This window comes from Marmota flaviventris, chromosome 19, assembly GCF_047511675.1.
Source record: "Marmota flaviventris isolate mMarFla1 chromosome 19, mMarFla1.hap1, whole genome shotgun sequence".
Classification (NCBI taxonomy): Eukaryota; Metazoa; Chordata; class Mammalia; order Rodentia; family Sciuridae; genus Marmota; species Marmota flaviventris.
The window spans coordinates 29,765,041-29,783,032 of NC_092516.1; the positions used below are offsets into that span (position 1 = coordinate 29,765,041).

The window sequence follows — 17,992 nt, forward strand, 5'->3', positions numbered from 1 at the left end:
TGGCATGGAGGAGAAAAAAACATAGTGGCAGAGCTGGTGTGGGCAACAATTTATCTTCCAAGTTTTGGCATTCAGCTAGCCTTCATTGTCATATCTTGCAAAACCAGGCAAGATCAAGATCTCTTTAGTAAAATGACATCTATGGAATGGCCTTACCAGCAATGCTATTATCAATCCTGACCATGTTTAAAGTGACTTTAAATATTCAAAACAATTCTGATCTTAAATGTAGTAGTGTTTATCACATAAGCAAATGATTCGTGTCATGTTATAACACATAAGATATATAAATGAGTAATTTATCCTTCATTCCTCCAAAAATGACTTTGTATTTCATTAATGAAAACAGAACAATGAGTTGTCTGTGGAACTGAGTATCAAACCCAAGGCCTCACACGTGTGAGGCAAGCCACATCCCCAGCCCTGAATGCTGGTGCATACAAACCTATTTCAAGTGCTTCTCAAGATTATAACTTGCAAATCCAACTGCATTTGGAATTTATCACCCTTTTGGGTGCAGCTGTTGAAAAAAAAACAAAAAACAGTGGCAATGGCTTTAAGCTATCAGTAGTAAATGACATGTAGGGCTATCGGAATACTCCTGCATAAGGGGGTCAGAGGGAGGCAGGAAGTCAGTGAGTGATTAAGAGGGCTGGTGGCGGGTTGCATCCCCTATCCTGGGCGTGCCTGGCTTGTCGCAGGTGGTGGCCGGTAATCAATGACTACACCTCCCATAGTTGTTGGGACAGGGTCGCTTGACCTTCCCCTAAGACTGTGCGCATCCCTCCCCCGAGCGTCTGCGGAAGCAAAACGCGAACGGTAGGGGGCGCTGCCAGACGTCCCATTCCATCCTCTAGCCTGCTTCTCGGGCTCCTGCTCGTCTCTTCCGGGGGCTTCAGGGGCTCCAAAGACCCGGCACTGGTTTCCGTGGCAACCACACGCGACCGGAGAGGCGTGCGCCTGGAGCATTCTGGGAGATGTAGTTCGGCCTCCGCACGAGCCCAGTCTTCTCGGGCAGCAGAATGGTCGCGTGGCGAGGGGCGGGGGCAGTCCGTTTTGAAACCCAGGGGTTAAGGAAGGGTCTGTTCTCGGCGACCAGCAGGCCACCAACGACCACAGAAACGACGAGCCCCGCCCGTCCCCGTGGTAACCGGCTCGCCGCCGGGGACTATGGGAGTTGTAGTTGCGCGGGGGCCGGGCACGCGCCCGGAGGACGAGCGGCTGCCGTTAGCGTTTGCCACTGGCCATTGCGCGCTGGCGGCCAGCCCTCGGACGGTGAGGCCCTTCTGGCCTCCTGCGCTGCCTCGGCCTGTAACCCGGAATGGTTGCGCGGGAGGCCGGGTCAGGGGCGGAGGCCGCTGGGGAAGGGCAGGAGTCGGCGGCGCTCAGCCCCGGCCCGCCCAGGCTCCCCAGCTGAGAAGCCCCGAGTGGGGCTCCTGGTCACCCGAGGGGCTCCCCCGAGGCGGTGAGTGGCGCCTCCACGTACCCTCACCCCGTGCCCGTCATTACGGAAGGGGGGTCTGAGAGAGCCAGGGATCTGCCCCAGCCAGAGACCAGGCCGCGGCTGTAGCCTGAGCGCAACACGTGGCGCAGAACAGGCGCTCGCAGAACAGGCGCTCAAACTTTTGTCGAGTGTCACTCCATTCTAAGGACACGCAACTGAAGTATTTCAACAAATAAATACAAAATTAAAAAAGAGAGAGAGAGGCTTTTCAGCCACATGCAACATGTGGACTTTATTAGGATCGCGATTCTAACAGCCAAGATTGTTTTAAATCAGGGACATGCACATTGTTGATGATATTAAGGAATTATTGCTTCAATTGTTTAGTCGTAATACTTTGGGAGTTATGCTTTAAAAATAAAAGAAAATGCCTGAGAGGCACATATTTGCAGATCTTATGAATGAAATGATGTCATATTGGCTTCCAAAATGCTTCAAAAATGGGGGAAGGGGAGAGAATAAAGGAAAGAGACTTGTCTAGGTGTTGGTCATTGTTGGAGCTAACCATGATACACCAAGATCACTAAACTTTCTCTCTCTGGGCTGGCGATGCATGCCTGTAACCCTAGCTACTCAGGAGGCTGAGGCAGGAGGATCCTAAGTTTGAGGCCAGCCTCAGCAACTTAGTGAGACCTGTCTCAAAATAAGAAATAAAAAAGGCTGGGGGATGCAACTCAGTGGTAGAGCACCCTGGGTTCAGTACCACAAAAAATAAAACTATTCTCTCTTCTCTCATTACATCAAAATGATTTTTAATATAAAGTATCATTTTAATCCTTATCTGCCAGTGCTCCATATGAGTTATTCATTGGGAAGAATAAGGTCTGATGTCTGGAATTTCCTTTAAAACACTCCAGGCACACAGGAATGTCTGTCATGGAGGAAATAAGGATGGCAGAAAATGAATTGCTGTTGAAACCAGGTGGCAGGCAAGTGAGAGTTCCCAGCTTCGGTGAGATGGAAGATTTCCATAACCAACGAATTTTTTTTTTTTAATTTAAAAAAAATGTATTCTATGTGTTTCAGGAAGTCTCTGGAAAACAAAGGAACTCAAGAGGAGCTTCTCTGAAACTTGACCCTGCCATGGCACAAGTGAGCCTCCTTGGGGACTTTTCGTTCAAAAGTGGTCACAGCAATGGGAGTACAGCACGGTGTCCTTGGTCTCTCAGGTTCCTCAAAAGTAGGATAGAGTTTTGATGGTGGAGGAAAAAATACCACGGGACTGGAGTCAGGGTGGGGGGCATGCAGCCACAGAATAATTCTTGCAGAGGAGAGCTGCCATCAACAGCTGTAGACGGTTTGTAATGGCCCAAGAAGGTGTGCTCTGCCCGCATGGCTGAGGTAGGAGGGCATAAAAGGAGCCCATCATGGAGCTGTGGCCCATCTGGCCCCAGGAGCCCCAGTCCCAGGGCAAGGAGCAAACCTGGGCAATGAGTGGACTCATGCTGGAAGGAGGTACAGAGCACAGTGAGCAGGACAAGCAGGAGAAGAGCAAACTAATTTGTGAAAAGAGGGTTAGGCCTCTAAAGAAAACTAACAACAAATTTATTGTTTGGTTGTTTTTGTTTTTGTTTTTTTTTTTGGAACTAGGGATTGAACCCAGGGGCACTTAACCACTGAGCACACCCCCAGCCCTTTTTAATATTTTATTTAGAGGCAGGGTCTCATTGAGTTGCTTGGGGCCTCTCTAAGCTGCTGAGGCTGGTTTTGAACTCATGATCCTACCTCTGCCTCCCAAGTCTCTGGGATCACAGGAGTGTGCCACCACATACTGCCCCAAATCTGTTTTGATCCAACACCTTTTCTCTGTTCTTAGCTCTTCTGTTTTACTTTGGGGGCATAAATTTGACTTTGGTAATTTCCCAGCACCACCCCCACCCCATGTCATTCTTATCTGGGTATACTTCTTTTTTTTAAATAATTTTTATAGTTGTAGATGGACATAACAATATCTTTATTTTTACTTGTGCATTTTTTTGTTATGTGATGCTGGGGCTCGAACCCAGGGTCTCATGCATGTGAGGCAAGCACTACCACTGAGCTCCAGCTCCAGCCCCTGGGTATGCTTCTTTTACATTATTTAAACTATTCAATTTTTTAAATTCTCTACAGAAACAAAAATACATATTCTCCTTTCCCAATACAGAATCGAGTTCAGGTTTTCTGTTTCTTGACAGGCTCTCGCCACAGCTCCTCATCTATGAGGGCTTCAGTACACCCTCTGTATTCCTTGAGACTAGCCCTAAGGCCCTAAGGTCTGTTCTCCTTCCACTGTGTTCTTACCAAACTTGTTATCCACGGGGACACAGATCCAAAGTTTAGACAAATTCTCAGCTTCAGCAGACATCTTAGCCTTAATCTCCTAAGGAATCCTGAGCTAGAACCACCCAGCTCCTCCACTCCCAGGTTCCCAATGCTCAGAAACTGTGTGTGATAATAAGTGTTGGTTGCTCTAAGCTGCTATGTCTAGGACAGTCAGTTACACAATAGAAAACTTAATATGAGTGGCCTAACAGAATTTGGATTCTTGTTTCCAGCCTTAGAGGCCTTCTTGGGAAGGTCATTTGCATTCAATTTCTGGACTGTTTTGATATCTTTTGGGAACAACTAGACAGAATATTTGATATTAGAGCATTTATGGGAAAATCCAGGAAATATAGTCATCGTGTCAGTATAGCCAAATTCAATTTTCTTTAAAATAAAGCTACTTTGATTATACAACCATGATTTTTATCAAAAGTTGAATCAAATTTAATTTAAATACTCTTTACAAAATAGGATCATGAAGGACAGTCCTTTTGTACTCTTGGAGGAATGCTGGGGTCAACCCAGGACCTCATGCTGCTAAGCACCTGCTCTACACTTGAGTGTCGCTCCCAGCCCATTCTTTGTGTGTTTTTATAAGGATGTAACATTAATTATTTTTTGCAATGAATAGATATTGCTTTCAAACCAGATAGTAGTTTTTAAAGAAACACACTGGGGGAGAGGGATCTAAACAGAAATTTTCTTAAAAGAAAAACAAAAAACAACTCACTTTTCTTTCCTTCAGCTCTCCAGTTTTCTTCACTGTCTCCAGAACAGGAGTTTTTCTGGGACAGATGGCACAAGAACACCAGAATCCTCCGCCAGGGCAGACATTGTTCGGATGTGGATCTTGGGAGCCACACCCCCTTGGAGCTCATGGTAAGGGACAAAATCCTCCAGGGGTCTTTGTCCCTTTTCTGGGACCTCCTGTGTAGAAAAGCAGGCCAGAACATCCCAGCTTGCAGACCTGTGCTGGAGCTAAGCGTGGTCATCAACTAGCACCAGACCTTAGGTCCAGAACCAGAGAGGCGCTGAGGTCTTTGGGAGACACCCGGGAGACTGCCAGCCCTCTCCTCAGTTACCCACAAGCACCGGTGTCCTCTGTTCCCTGAAATGTTACAGTGAGGACAACATTGAGCTCCTCTGAATTGTCTTCTGGTAGCTTCTTAGTCAAGCCACACTCCGTGGTGGGGACTATCAGGACTTCCGCTGATAATACCATCTCCTCTTCTTGCCTCCATAAAGTCTGTACTAAAGGCTTGAAGGGAACCCTGGGGAATATCTCGCCACTTTTTGGGGAATATGGAGGGGGTCCTGCTGCAGGGAGAGGGAGGGGTCAAGAATGAAGAGAAGAGACCTGAACCGGGAGAGGCAGGGCGAGCTCTGTCTCCTCGTCCGTGGAGGTTGCCCGACAGCTGGTCTCTGCTGCTGCCAGTGCTCAGCACTCGGTGCTCCCTTCCTGAGCAGACTCTGAACACTCAGGGCAAAGACAGGTGAAAACCCTGGGCTTCCTGTTCTCCGGGTCAGCAGCCCCCACTGGTCCCAGCCTGAGCGTCAGGAACCACGAGTCAACATGAGCCAGATTTGGACGTGTCCATGGAGCCTACACCAGGGGGCTTGAAGTTCTTTCGCTTTGGAGTGTGGTTTGACCATAGAGATAATTGACACATTGTACAAGTTCTAGTCTTCTGTCATTATTAGGGCCCATGTGACACAGAGGTAGGGGAACAGAGTGCATGAGTGGGTTGATAAGCTGTTGGGACACCTCTGGGCGGGCTCGCCCTAGCGAGCGCCCTGTAGCCACCCCGGCTAACCTGCCTCACCCTCAGGACAGATCTGATGGTGATCACCTGATCCCTCTGCTCCAGTGCTGGGACCAGCATCTGTTATCATTGGTGATGTCCGGGCCCTCCTGGTTGTCATCAGTGATGTCTGGGCTTTTCTGGTTGTCAAGGGACTTTGGCCCCCTTGGCTTCGGCCCTGCTGACCTTTACCACCCAGCAAAGTATAGCCACATGGGCACCGGCACTGGCTGGCAGCAGGCCCTGGCCCCATGGGTACTAGCTGGGCAGTCTGGCAACTTCTTGTACTTCTCTGAGCCTCAGTTTCTGTGTGAGGATGCACTCTGCAAACTGCAGGGCACACACAGGAAAGGCAGCTTCCATCACTCGGTCTCGTCCTGAGTTCCATGTGCATCGCAGGACCGTGGCCTTGAGCCCAGCTGTCTCCTCCTCCCTTCCTTGCTCCTTCTGTGACCTCCCTCAGTTCCCCAGCCCGCCCTGGGCTACAGCTCCTGCCTTCCTACAGCTCTGGAGGTGCCCAGAACTCTTGGAGGTCTCAACCAGCCCCCCCTTCGCAGCCTCCTCAGACCTGCCAGCCACACCCTCTGCCTGCGCCTGTGGCCACAGAGCCCAGTTACTCCTCCCGGACTTTGCCCCTCCCTGCCTGCCCCCACTCGGTCCCCTGCTTCTTCCTCATCCTCTCCCCAGACTTGCGAAACGAAAAAATGAGATTTGTGTTTTTTCCTTGTATATAGAAGATACAGATAAGAAAATGAAAATGTGACTCATAAAAAAAATGAAAGTGACTCCTAATCTCACATGTGACGTTTACAGCCTGCTGAATGTGGTCACTAAGGACTTGACTGCAGCCTCCACGCCCCAGTTCTAGGAATTGAACCAGGGCACTGAGCTACAAGTACCCCAGCCCTTTTCATTTTTATTACTGGCAGGATCTTGCCAACTTGGATCCTCCTGCCTCGGCCTCCTGAGTAGGCTGGGATTACACACCTGTGCCCCTGCACCTGGGGATATTCTTAGCTCTCATTGTACTCTAGGCTATAATGAGTTTAATCCATCTATAGTACACGTGGCTTTTATGGTCTTTTATTGCACATGAAACAGGTGTATTTGAATTTCCTTTGGGGTAAGGTGGCTCACACCTGTATTCCAGATACTCAGGACACTAAGGTGGGAGGATCACTTGAGATAGAGTTCAAGACCTGCCTGGGCAATGTAGCAAGATCCCGTCTCAAAAAAATAAAATTCAACTGAATTTTCTGTTTTCAGGACTGAGAACAAGGAGTTCCCCTCCCATCAGGGACTTTCTGAAAGATGATCCCCATGAGGGACCTCACGCAGACCCTGTGGGCACTAGGAAATGCCTCAGAATGTTCCAGAACCTTCAGCTGGCATTGGGGACTCTCCCAGAGGTGAAGCCAAGCAGTTCTCCTCCCCAAGACAAGATCTTCCAGCAGAAGAGAGAAGGCAGGTGCTGTGACAGGGACAAGAGGTAGCCTGCAGCCAGGTGAGCATCCTCATTCCAGGTCAGGAGCGTGGCACAGGCAGAGAGCGTTGCTTTCACACAAGGAGCCAGGGTCTGAGCAGACTGCTGTTATCAGAGTGCTGCAGGGGAGAGAAGCCCCTCAGGTGTAAGCTTGTGGCCCTGACAGGTAGCTGGCTGTCACTGGACAGGGGAGATGCAGCACCTCCCAGGGGCATCCCCCTTGCCCAGGGAGAGAAGCCAGCAAGCCTGTGGTGGGGGAAAGGCCTTCACTAGGCCCATATGTGACACCCCCAGCAGTTACCTGGAGGGTGGAAAACACGCAAAAGTTTCATATAAGCCCCCCAAAACACCCCATTTGGAACTGTAGGGAAATTCCAAGCTCACCATAGTCTCAACTCTCAGCTGCAGCCATTTAGGCAAGCATTTTAGAAGTCCAGAGACGTGTCAGGCACAGTGGTGCACGCCGGGAATCCCCGCAGCTCGGGAGGCTGAGGCAGGAGGATCCTGAGTTCAAAGCCAGCCTCAGCAACAGCGAGGTGCTAAGCAACTCAGTGACACCCTGTCTCTAAATAAAATACAAAATAGGGCTGGGGATGTGGCTCAGTGGTCGAGTGTCCCTGAGTTCAATCTCCGGTACCAAAAAAAAAAAAAAAATGTCCAGAGACATGGGAGACATGGTAAAGAGACACCATAAGCCAGTGCTTTGGTAAGAAGGCTGTGAGCCTTGCTCCCCAGGCTCAGTGGTGCAGAAGCACTGTGAACCTCAAGCCTCTTCCCTGGGGCTGGGCTGCTGAGGTAGCTTCAAAAAACTGTCCCCCTCCATCTGCCCAGCTGTGTCCCAGGTACAGTGAGCATGTGCAGTCCATGCCCTGGTATCACTCCCGCACCTTGGACTGCACCTGGCCTAGCGCCACAACAGGCCCACCCTGAGGGAAGAGGTTGACCCCAGCCAGCCTGCGCTTCCCTAGCAGGGGAATCACAACCAGGACACCCTCTTAGTGGCTGAGCTGAGTGTGTCACCTAGTGAGTTACTGAAAGGGACTGATGTGGGTTAGAGAAGTCCAGCCCCAGTTTCAAGGGGCAGCAGGTGTAATGGGAGGTCACCCACGTGATCTCCACTTGATCCCAGCTTGCAGGTGAAGTTGGGCAGGTATGCTTCCCTCCGCCCAGTTCTCAGGTGGAGCCCAACCTGTGCCTGTGCGGCATCTTCACAGCACATTTTATAGCTTATTTGTTCTCCCTGGAAACTCAGGAAAGGACACCCTGGAACCTCAGAGAGGTTCAGAAACATTTCCAGGACTGCACATCAGAAGTCGTCCCCTTCCCTCAGCAGGACAGGTGGGGTGTGTGTGAGCTGGAGGGGCACAAGGGACATGACAGAGAGGCACAGTGGGCAGTGTTCCTCTGGAAACCCAGTCCCCAACCCCAGGCCCTGAATGTGCATTCTGTGATGAGCAGGTTTGGCAAGGAACCGGGTGCTTCCCGGGCTCCTTCGCTCTGTCTTGAGCTGCTTTTCTCTCATTTCTGCTCTTTTAAAAATAACATCATTCATTTTTCCTACTGTCAACAAAATCATGCTCAAAACAGCGTTATTTTAAAATGCATAGGTAAGTGAAGATTTAGTCCCATTTTGGAAAGAATCACTGCTAACACTTTAAGTATCTTTCAAACACTTTTTCTGATTGTTTATACCTATGTAAGTGTGTGTGTGTGTGCGTGCATATGTGTATCTATTTTGCCCATTAGTTATATTTCTCTAAAAGAGGAAGGTAGGGAATATTTCAGGTCCACAAGCCCCTGCAGCCTGGCAGGACCTCACTGGGCTTGCAGCCTGTGAGCTAGAGGAGGTCCCTTTCTCTGCCAGAGAGCCTCCACCACCCTCCGGCTCTTGAGGGCAGTGCCACTCCTGGCCACAAGGGGGGGATGTTTGTCCGTGATCGTGTACCAGAGACCCTGACACCAACCCTTCGTCCCCAGATGGATCTTGGCTGGTTACAGGATCTAGCAACGCTGTATCAGGGTCACCCAGTCACTCCTGACTTTATTCTGCTCACTGCACCTGTTGGAAATTTTGCTTCATGAGGAAAAGAATTCATAGACTCACTCTTAGAACTTGACACCATACAGGTCTCCCCTCATCTTACAGCCTTGGGCTTCAAGCAAGAGAAATGACAAAGCTGCTCAGGCCATGCCACGTACCTCCGCACCCCCACCACCTTGCCCTGGCTTCCCAGGTCCAGTCTGGGCTCCCCGCTCTCTCCTTCCCCTCCCACTTTGGCCTTCTTACGGCTGCTGTCACTCTGCCCTGTCAGCAGAAGACCCTCCCACAGGCTTCTCCCTGGCAGGCTTTCGCCAGCACTTCACCAGAAGTCTTTCTCAGCCCCGCAAGTCACAGAGTTCTCTTCTGCGCTTCCGCGAGGCCCACGCTTCCTCTTTCAAAATGCAGGACATACTTCACTGTCTGCCTCCTTCTGGAGGGGAAGTTCCGTGAGGGCAGGGACCCTGATGGTCTGGTTTCCCTCCCGTATCCGGCTCCTCAGCACAGCGCCTGGTGCTCCAGGGACTGGGGGATGGCTGGGAGAGCCTTTGTGTTCCAGGGGCAGAGTCTGCAAAAGCTAGCCCGTTTCTCTCCTTCCTCCCCCTGTCCTCGAGGCCCACCAGTGCCCCTCACTGTCCCCTAAGATATGGGAAATAGATCCCCAGGGACAGTGTTGCAGAAGGACCAGTCTCTCTTACAGTGATGAAAAGACAGAGGGATTTGGCCTAGGACAGATCTAACTGCCACTTGCCAGCTGTGCCTATCTTATTTCTTATATTTGTAAAGTAACGAGACAGTGGCACTCATTCTGCAGGGTCCAGTGACAAATCACATGCAGCCTGACACAGGAGACAGCCATGGAGTCACAGTTGTCCCTCCCTCCCAGCGCTGCCCCTGCCTAAGCCCCCTTCTGGATCCTTGGAACACAGACACCCCTGTCATCTCAGGGCTGCTCTTTGTTTCCTGACCTCCCTCTTTTACCCCTAGGTGGCCCGGGCCACCTGCCACTCATGCCTCCTTCTTCCCTGTCATGGATCTCAGACAAGTATCGGGACCAGGCCCTGGGCAGGGCAAATTCTCTAAAGGTGGCTGTCTGGTGATGAGTGGGCCAGCGAGAGCAGCAGCCAGGGGAGCGGGCCAGTAGTCACCACCGGGGGATGGGAGGTGGCCTCCCCTGTTACAAGCCAAGCAGAGCATACTCGAAGGTGCAGGCACCAGGACCTCTCGTAAGGCTGAGACTGACACAGCCTGGGCTTTGCTGAGCAGCAAGGGAGGGGGGAGATGGCGGGCCGCGCCCAGCTCTGCCTCTGCCCAGTGCAGCCTGGGCTCCCCTGCGAGTGGCCCCTGAGGAGCCTGCGTGTAGACCACGCCGTCCGCTGGGCTGTCAGAGGTGTCTGCTGTCCTTACAGCCAAAGTCCATTTGCTGCTAGAAACCCAGGTGCCAACAGGACCATGCTCCAACCCCGCCCCTCCCCACGGTGCCCTCTCGTGTGGACACTTGAGGTCACAGGTGCTCTGAGCCCCCCTCGCTGTCCTCCTCAGGCCCCTCCTTGGCCTCCCTGTCTGGAGGTGGGAGCTTTGTCATCCATGACGAGTATCCGCCCTCTCTCCTGCGGAATCTTCCACAGATGAATAAGAGCTGATTTCCCTCATGGTCCCCACCCCATTCATCCATTCAGAAGCTCTGGCTTCCAGTGTTGGTCCGCGCCTAGGCGCTCTGGGAGCGTCGAGCCCTTCATTGGGATGTGCGTGTTATCCCGTGTGACTCCCCAGAGCGGAGCTCTGACGTAGGTTCCCGCTTATTCTGTGCCGGATGTGCCCGTGCTGGCCTCGGAGCTTCCCCGTTGGTGCTATTCATAGGGAGCCTCTCGTCTGAATTGGGGATGAATGGAAATTTTCTCTTATTCATAATATTCAAAGATCTCCTCGCTCTGTGGATTCTTTGCTTTCCTGCCAGTGCTGGCCATATGCTGGGCCACGTGCTTGCCAGCAGATCAGGGTTGGGCTCAGCGTCTGCAGTTCCTGGAACTGTCTTCCCTATCGTAAAGTTCCTCCAAATCCCAGCCCCTGTCCTTTCACATGGCCCCAGGATCCTCCTTGGCAGGAGACAGTGTGTTGACAGTGTGTGCCCAGCCTGAGCCTCCTGCCGTGATGGCACCCTGGGAAGCGAGGGTCCCAAGCCCCGGCTTCTGAGACAGATCTCCACCAGTGTGCATGGACCCTCAAGCCTCTGACTGCAGTAGCCAGAGGGGAGAGGGCAGGGGAGCAGCCTGGCAGGAACAGCAGTGCCCCTGGAATGCTGCCCCCCCCCACTCCCTTTCTCTGCCCTCCCCAAATGGCACAGCTCCCTTGGAGCCTCCCTGGAATGCTGGAACCTGGAGTTCCACTTCCCCACCTTCCTGTGGAGTCACTGCCCATAAAGGCTAGATAGCACTCAGGCCGGGCTCGCCCTCCGTGGTCTATTTATACCTTTTTTTTTTTTTCCTCAAACAGACTTAAAACTCTTTGAAGAAGAGCCACATTGTGTCCCTTGGATCCTCCCCAGCACCTTCAAGCATTGACACCTCAGAATCGTGGTGGGGCTTGGAAGCTGCGTGGGGCTATGGTGCCGCCCTCTGAGCAGAGGGTCCGGGATGTGCCTTTGGCTGAAGGCGCGGCTTCCTTCTTGGGGATGGCTGAAATTCTCTTCTGGTCACACGGGGCAAAAGGTGACCTTGTATTTACTGCCGTCCTTTCCAGCCCACCACAAGGCAGGCTAGCCAAGGTAGCCCCAGAGACCATCAGGTGGCTGGCCATCTGTCCCCATTGCCTCAGCTGTGCCGGAGAGATGTAACTATTTGCCATATGTTGTGCTGGGCCTGGGAGGGACCTGGGAAAGGACAGGCAGGGAACAGCCAGAATTCATTCGGTGGGAAAGCCGCCCATCCCAGCACCCTGGTTAAGTATGACTGGCTCAGGACCTTCCTCCACGTGAACTTGGAGCTCCTTGCGGGCAGAGCTGTGTCTTGGGCCTGTCCCTGCTTCACGGTGCCTGGTTCAGCAAATAGGTAGCTGTTTGCAGAGTGTCTGCCTTGGAGTAATCACTCTTTAGCTCCTGACACCTGACAACCAGGGCTCATGGAGTAACAAGGAGAGCAGAAGTAGGATGACTGTGCTTTCATCCCACCTGGGTCCTCTCCACCTCCTGTGAGTACATCATCCCATGGTATGTGGCTAAATTCTAGGTCCCAGGCACAAAGTACAGGAAAGTCCCTTTATCTTTTATTAATTGCAAATTCTCTCTCCCCCTTGAAAAATGGGACAAACTGCTTAAGTCTGTGTTTTTGTGTAGCCTAGGAGTTCTCCACTAACTTTCTTTAAAAGCAAGTTAAAACTGTAGGGACAGTAAGAAATCATCCTTAGTGGTGGCAACTGCATTTTCTAGAAACACATTTTCTACCCAGGTGACCTTTGGCTTGGTGAGCCTATCCTGGGCCATGGAGCTTTAAGGAGAGGAGAGTGTGCCTAGCTAGCTGCCCCTCCTGGGCCCACCAGGGGCCACCTGCTCACCCACTGGCCTCTGGGCCAGAGGGGACAGCCAGGCACCAGCTCTACGTTCTCTAGCCTGAAAGTTTATAGATGGTGTGTCATTTATAGTGAGTCTCCAGAATATTCTCTCAACCTGAAAGTTTATAGATGGTGTGTCATTTACAGTAAGTCTCCAGAATATTCTCTCAAATTTCTCTTGTAATAACTGTCCCAAGCAGTTTATGAAATTATGAAGACAAGAGATTGAAGTGGATAATCCGAGGAGCAAAGGCTTGCGGGGCAGGGGGGATCCTAAACCAGGGCCCCCTGAAGGAGGCAAAGGCCACTCACAGAGGGTGCAAGGCTTCTGGGAAGTTGCTCGAGAAGTTGAGTCTATATGGAGAGTGGTGAAGAGGCCCCACCCATCCCCATCGCGAGGACCGCAGCTGCCAAGCCAGCCTGGTGATGTCTCCTCGCAGGCCTGCTCTGCCGAGAATGCCGTGAGCAGAATCCCGTTTAATCTTCTCAACAACCCTTTGTAGTAGGTATTTTTATTTCTAATTTTACCCTACAAATGAAGGAAATAAGATGTGGAGAGGTTGAATCACTTGCTCAAGGTCATGCAGCTACTAAGTAGAGCTAGAGCCCAATTCCTGCCTGTGCTATTAAAAGTTGGGGGTTTCCCCATTGTAGGATTTTTAATTCCGTTTGCTGGAATGCCAGCCCATTTTCGGTCCTTGGCCATCTTGGAATAGCCTTGTTTCCACAATCTCTTCTTCAGCCTGTCAAAGCCACAGAAAGGTCTCCAGGAGACCAGGCCCAGGAGGTGGTAAGCGCTTCAGTCCCTACGAAAGCTGTGTTCATGGGAGACCGCACGTGCCCCCCTGGCAGCCACAGGACCTCTGCCAAGGGTGCCAGTAGAGGGGGAGTCTCAGGTCATGGCAGACTCGACCTGTGGTTATGTGCTTGTGCTGGGGTCAGGCATTACAGTTTATTTGTGCTTAGCTATGTCTGGGCCTCCACTGGAGTGACCACTCTAGAGATGGCTGGGATGGTCCAGCTGGGGCTCTGCCTGGGGCCCGGCTTCTGTCTGCCAGGTAGATTCCTCTATCCCTCCCCTGGTAGCATCCATGGGGCCAAAACATCCAAAGTGGCTTTTCACTCACATTCCTGGAACCTCCCCCATCTTCCATGTGGCCTTTCTCCAGGAGAGTGGCCTGATCTTGTGCTGTTGTCCAGGCTCTCAGAACCATGGCCTCTGCTCCTGTCCACTGCAGGCCCCACTGTCCTCCTCCACCCCCTCCTCTGTTGTCCAGGTAACTGTCACATCATGAGACCCTGCCTCAGTGTGTACGTACAATTCACTGGGCCAGGATCCAACAGGAGCTGGCCAACGACCTTTGAAGTCATCTGACCCCACAATGGAAGTGAAGCAGCCAGACTAGTCAGGCTCCTCCTTTTGTAAATTTGAGTCAGAAATCAAAAAAGGTAGTGTGTGACCAGGTGTCATGAGGGCAAGCCGGGCCTGGATGGACCAGTGTTAGTCACAGTGACACTGGAGGAAAAAGAGTGAAGGAAACAAAGCAAACCGTGACGTGGAGAAGGTCGTGGAGGGGAAGCAAGCCTTGTTTGGAGCAAGTGCATAGAGGACAGAAGGCCGGGGCAGAGCCGCCAGCCCTGAGCTGCCCTGTTGCCGTGGCTCCCTGGGCCCAGCCTCGCCCAGGTGATACCACAGCAGCCGCACTGGCTGTTACCTTTGCTTGCAGTTGGCTTAGAAGTGGGCCTGCTACTTCATTCTGCTAATAACTTAGGGGAAGTGACAGGGACTGCCCGAGCCCCTGAGGCGGCAAGCACAAGGGGGAGGCCAGCATGCAGAGGTGACAGCAGACAGGCAAAAGGAGCCTGGGTCCTTGATGACAGGGTTGAGCCACTATACCTATCCTGGAACTACCTACTTCCATTATTGTTGCTGTGTAAGTTAAAAGTCTTATTTTCTAAGCAGATTTCTGCTACTTGCAGCCTGAAGCATTCCTATCCCCATAGCTGCCCCTTAGAGCACATGGCTCTTTCTGGAGCTCCAAGTGGAGACTCGCCCTGAGTGTTAACATGAGAAGTCCTGTTCATACGACAGGAAATAAAAGTCAGGATTTGTCACAGCTCACACAGCTGTTAGTTCCAACTGCCAGGGCCTATAGGATACAGACAAGGAAAGAAAAATATTCAGGACATTTCCACATGTATGGGCATGAGTCTTCTAAACTGGGGCTCAATAACGAATTTGAGGAAGATCAAGTTCAGTGGGGGGGTTAATGCCTAAGATCCAAAGCCCAAGCAAGGTTCAGGAAGCCATGGGAGGAGCAGGAAGTTGAGCTGAACAAATGGTAGGTAGGTTGGACAAATTCTGGGAAGGATGCCCAGGACTCGAGGTGGATGCTAGGGCTCGGCGGACCAGCCAGAAAGAAGCCTAAGCACCTGGAACTAACCATGGCCCTGACCCGCCCACCTGCCGACCTTCCTGATGCTTTAGGTTCTCAAGGAGTAAGATTTCCCCCGCGGCCCTCAGTTGCCACCCTGGCAAGCCCTGTTTCCTTATTCCTCATCTCTTCTCCCTCCATCTTCCCCTTTTTTCCTCCACTTTTGTCCTCTCCGTGCAAAGCCAGGCCTCAGAAATGCACAAGACCTGAGTCATTTCTAACGCAATTGGGGGATTAAAATGGAGGCGAGGGTATTTTGCTCGTCTAGAATGCCCATCTGGGAAGAGGAGTTAGATTGGCGGGAGGGGAAGCAATTGGTAAATGGGGACTGGAGAAAGCTTCCTTCCTGTCCAACTCTCATGTTCTTTTGTGTGTTTTTAACATAAGAAATGTACCCATTCTTCCCTTAGAAAATGGGAAGCTGAACTCAAGAGCCCTAGCCCTTCTTTTTTGAAACTCTTTTTAAAAATATAAAACAAAGATTAGACTGGCATCTTCTTAATCAGTCTTACCAATGCATACTGTTCCCCTGCATTCAGACCCTGAGAAAAGCCACCAGCCCCATTTCCCATCTCTGAATGATCTTGTGCAGATGTGACCCATAGAAGTTCTTCAAATCTTTGGAGCCCAGCCACAGATGTGTTGCAGTCTTAGAAGTTGTGACCACCAGTTTCTGTCACTGAGCCTCGGCCCTCTCGGTGCAGTACTGTGCTCCTGCGCAAGGCATGCAGGCCTGTGCCCCAGGCTGAATAGCCCAAAAAGAAAATCCTGTAACCAGAGGAGTGAAATTCCTGGTTGGAGTGAATGAAGCAAAAAGTTTAACCCCTGCCTTGTGATAGGATGAACACATCAGAGCATTCTGTGAGCCCTGCATGTCCCTGGGAGTCACCAAAGAGCCTCTGAAACTCTTGAGACCAAGGGCACTTGTTCCCCCGGCTGCTGCTCATCAAGACTTTTCTCCAGTATGAAGTAGCCTGATGACTGACCTAGAGTGCGCTCATCTCTCAAAGACGGCGTCTCTCTCCTGTGAATCCCCCAATGATGAGAAAGAGCTAAGCAGGCCCATGTGATCCTACCCATTAGCCTCTCTCCAGGGTGACCTAATGTCCCCGCAGCCACGCTACTCCTAGACGGTCTGCCATATTCATGACACCTGACCAGCATAAGGCCCATTTGAGTCCATTGGTATTGTCCAAGGATAGGACTCTGATGAAGCCACCTCTTCCTCCATTATGCTTCCAGGACCCCTCTCTGCTGCAAACTCCCAGATGTCTGGCTGGTGCCAAGCACTATTTAAAGACAGTCGTTTGTTTGCATTCATCACATGCATATGGTTTTTCTCCAGTGTGACTTCTCTGATGTTGAATGAGCTTTGCTTTCTGAAAGCCCTCCCACATTTTATCACATCTGTAGTTTCTGTTGCATGTGACATAGCCAGTGCCGTGGGGGGGTGCTGACAGATGCCTCTCCCCACCCACTCTCTACAAGATGAGTGTTATTTCAAAAGGACTGGAGCCCCAAGGAAATTGCCTGTATTCACAACAGTCAAAGCTGTTCTCTCCGATATGAAACTGTAACACTGAATAAATCCGGAATCCTTACCCAAGACTTGGCCACGCGTGTCTTACTTGGACCTTATCTCACTTCTAAAAAGTTGAAGTGCAGATTTTTCCATGTTTACCACACTTAAGGGATGGGGTCCCTGAGACAGTGCTCTGGGGTGTGTCCGTCTTCATGGCCTGGCCAGCGTTGGCGACCCCCTCGGCGCGGCCTCTTTGCTCCCTCTGCTGTGGAAGACCCTGTTTGGATGTCAGCTTGTTCCTGGTCCCTTCTCACAATATAAAATTGTGGAAAATATAAGTATGGACCATTCTCTCTCAAAGGACAAGACAATTACTTGGACTGAGGGTGAAAGATTTTGGAAGAAGAATTAAAGACTGCCTTTGGCAGATATACAAAATGATGGCTTCTACAGATTGCTGGTTATTTAGTTCTCATTCCCTTCATGAACTCAATTTTGGTTACAGTGAAACTGTGCCTATTAAAAATACCTTCTCTAGTGACACAGGAGGGGCACGTGGGGAGGTACAAGGAGGCTGTGAGTGCTCTGTCCATTGTTCTGGATTACTGACCAGGTGGACATGCTCACCTTGGGAAAATCCATCAAGTTTTATATCTAATTTGTGCACTTTTTATACATGAAAAGTAAAAAAAAAAAAAAAAAATCCATCTCTTCCCCCATTTCAGCAACAGGGCAGTCATGACAAATAAGATACAAGCAGAATTTGTGTTTTCAAAATACTTTGAAGGCAGCAGCCTCTGGACCATGACCCTTGTTGCTTCTCCCTATCTGGTCCCCTTCCTGCCTGCTCCCAGGATGTGACCAGGTGGAAAAGACCATGGGCAGAAGGTGGCTCCGTGAACATAGGAAGGGGCCCCTTCTTATGGTTATGAAATTTTTCTTTTATAGTTTCTAAGTTTTGTGTGCTTGTATTTTTTCCAGTTCAGCAGAATTATTAGGATGTTAAGCCCTAACTCCTCCCAGTGTGCGTGTGTGTGTGTGTGTGTGTGTGTGTGTGTGTGCGCCCGCGTGCATACGCGTATGGGATCTCACTATATTGCTCAGTCTTGAACTCATGGGCTCAATCAAACCTCCTGCTGCAGCCTCCCAAGTAGCTGGAACTACAGGTGCATGGCACATGCCTGGCTTATTAACCGAATTCAACAGTTCTTTTATGATTTTTTGAGGGGAGGGGATACTGGGGATTTAATCCAGGGGTGTTTAACCACTGAGCTACATCCCCAGCCTTTATTTTTTATTTTGAAACAATCTCACTAAGTGGCTAAGACTGGCCTGGAACCTTGTGATCCTCCGGT

At 50.9% G+C, this 17,992-nt stretch overlaps 1 long non-coding RNA gene across 2 annotated transcripts; it reads left to right on the forward strand.

Moving 5' to 3' along the window:
• Positions 1 to 1,258: 1,258 nt before the first annotated feature.
• On the forward strand, positions 1,259 to 16,721 carry LOC114106073 (uncharacterized). 2 transcript variants are annotated; one of them, XR_003585146.2, is made up of 7 exons: positions 1,259 to 1,465; positions 2,531 to 2,596; positions 4,557 to 4,690; positions 6,880 to 7,117; positions 11,628 to 11,842; positions 12,881 to 13,182; positions 15,655 to 16,721. It is a non-coding gene; the product is annotated as an uncharacterized lncRNA (long non-coding RNA). The 2 variants fall into 2 exon arrangements; XR_011705450.1 differs by having other exon boundaries at positions 11,628 to 13,182.
• Positions 16,722 to 17,992: the final 1,271 nt, after the last annotated feature.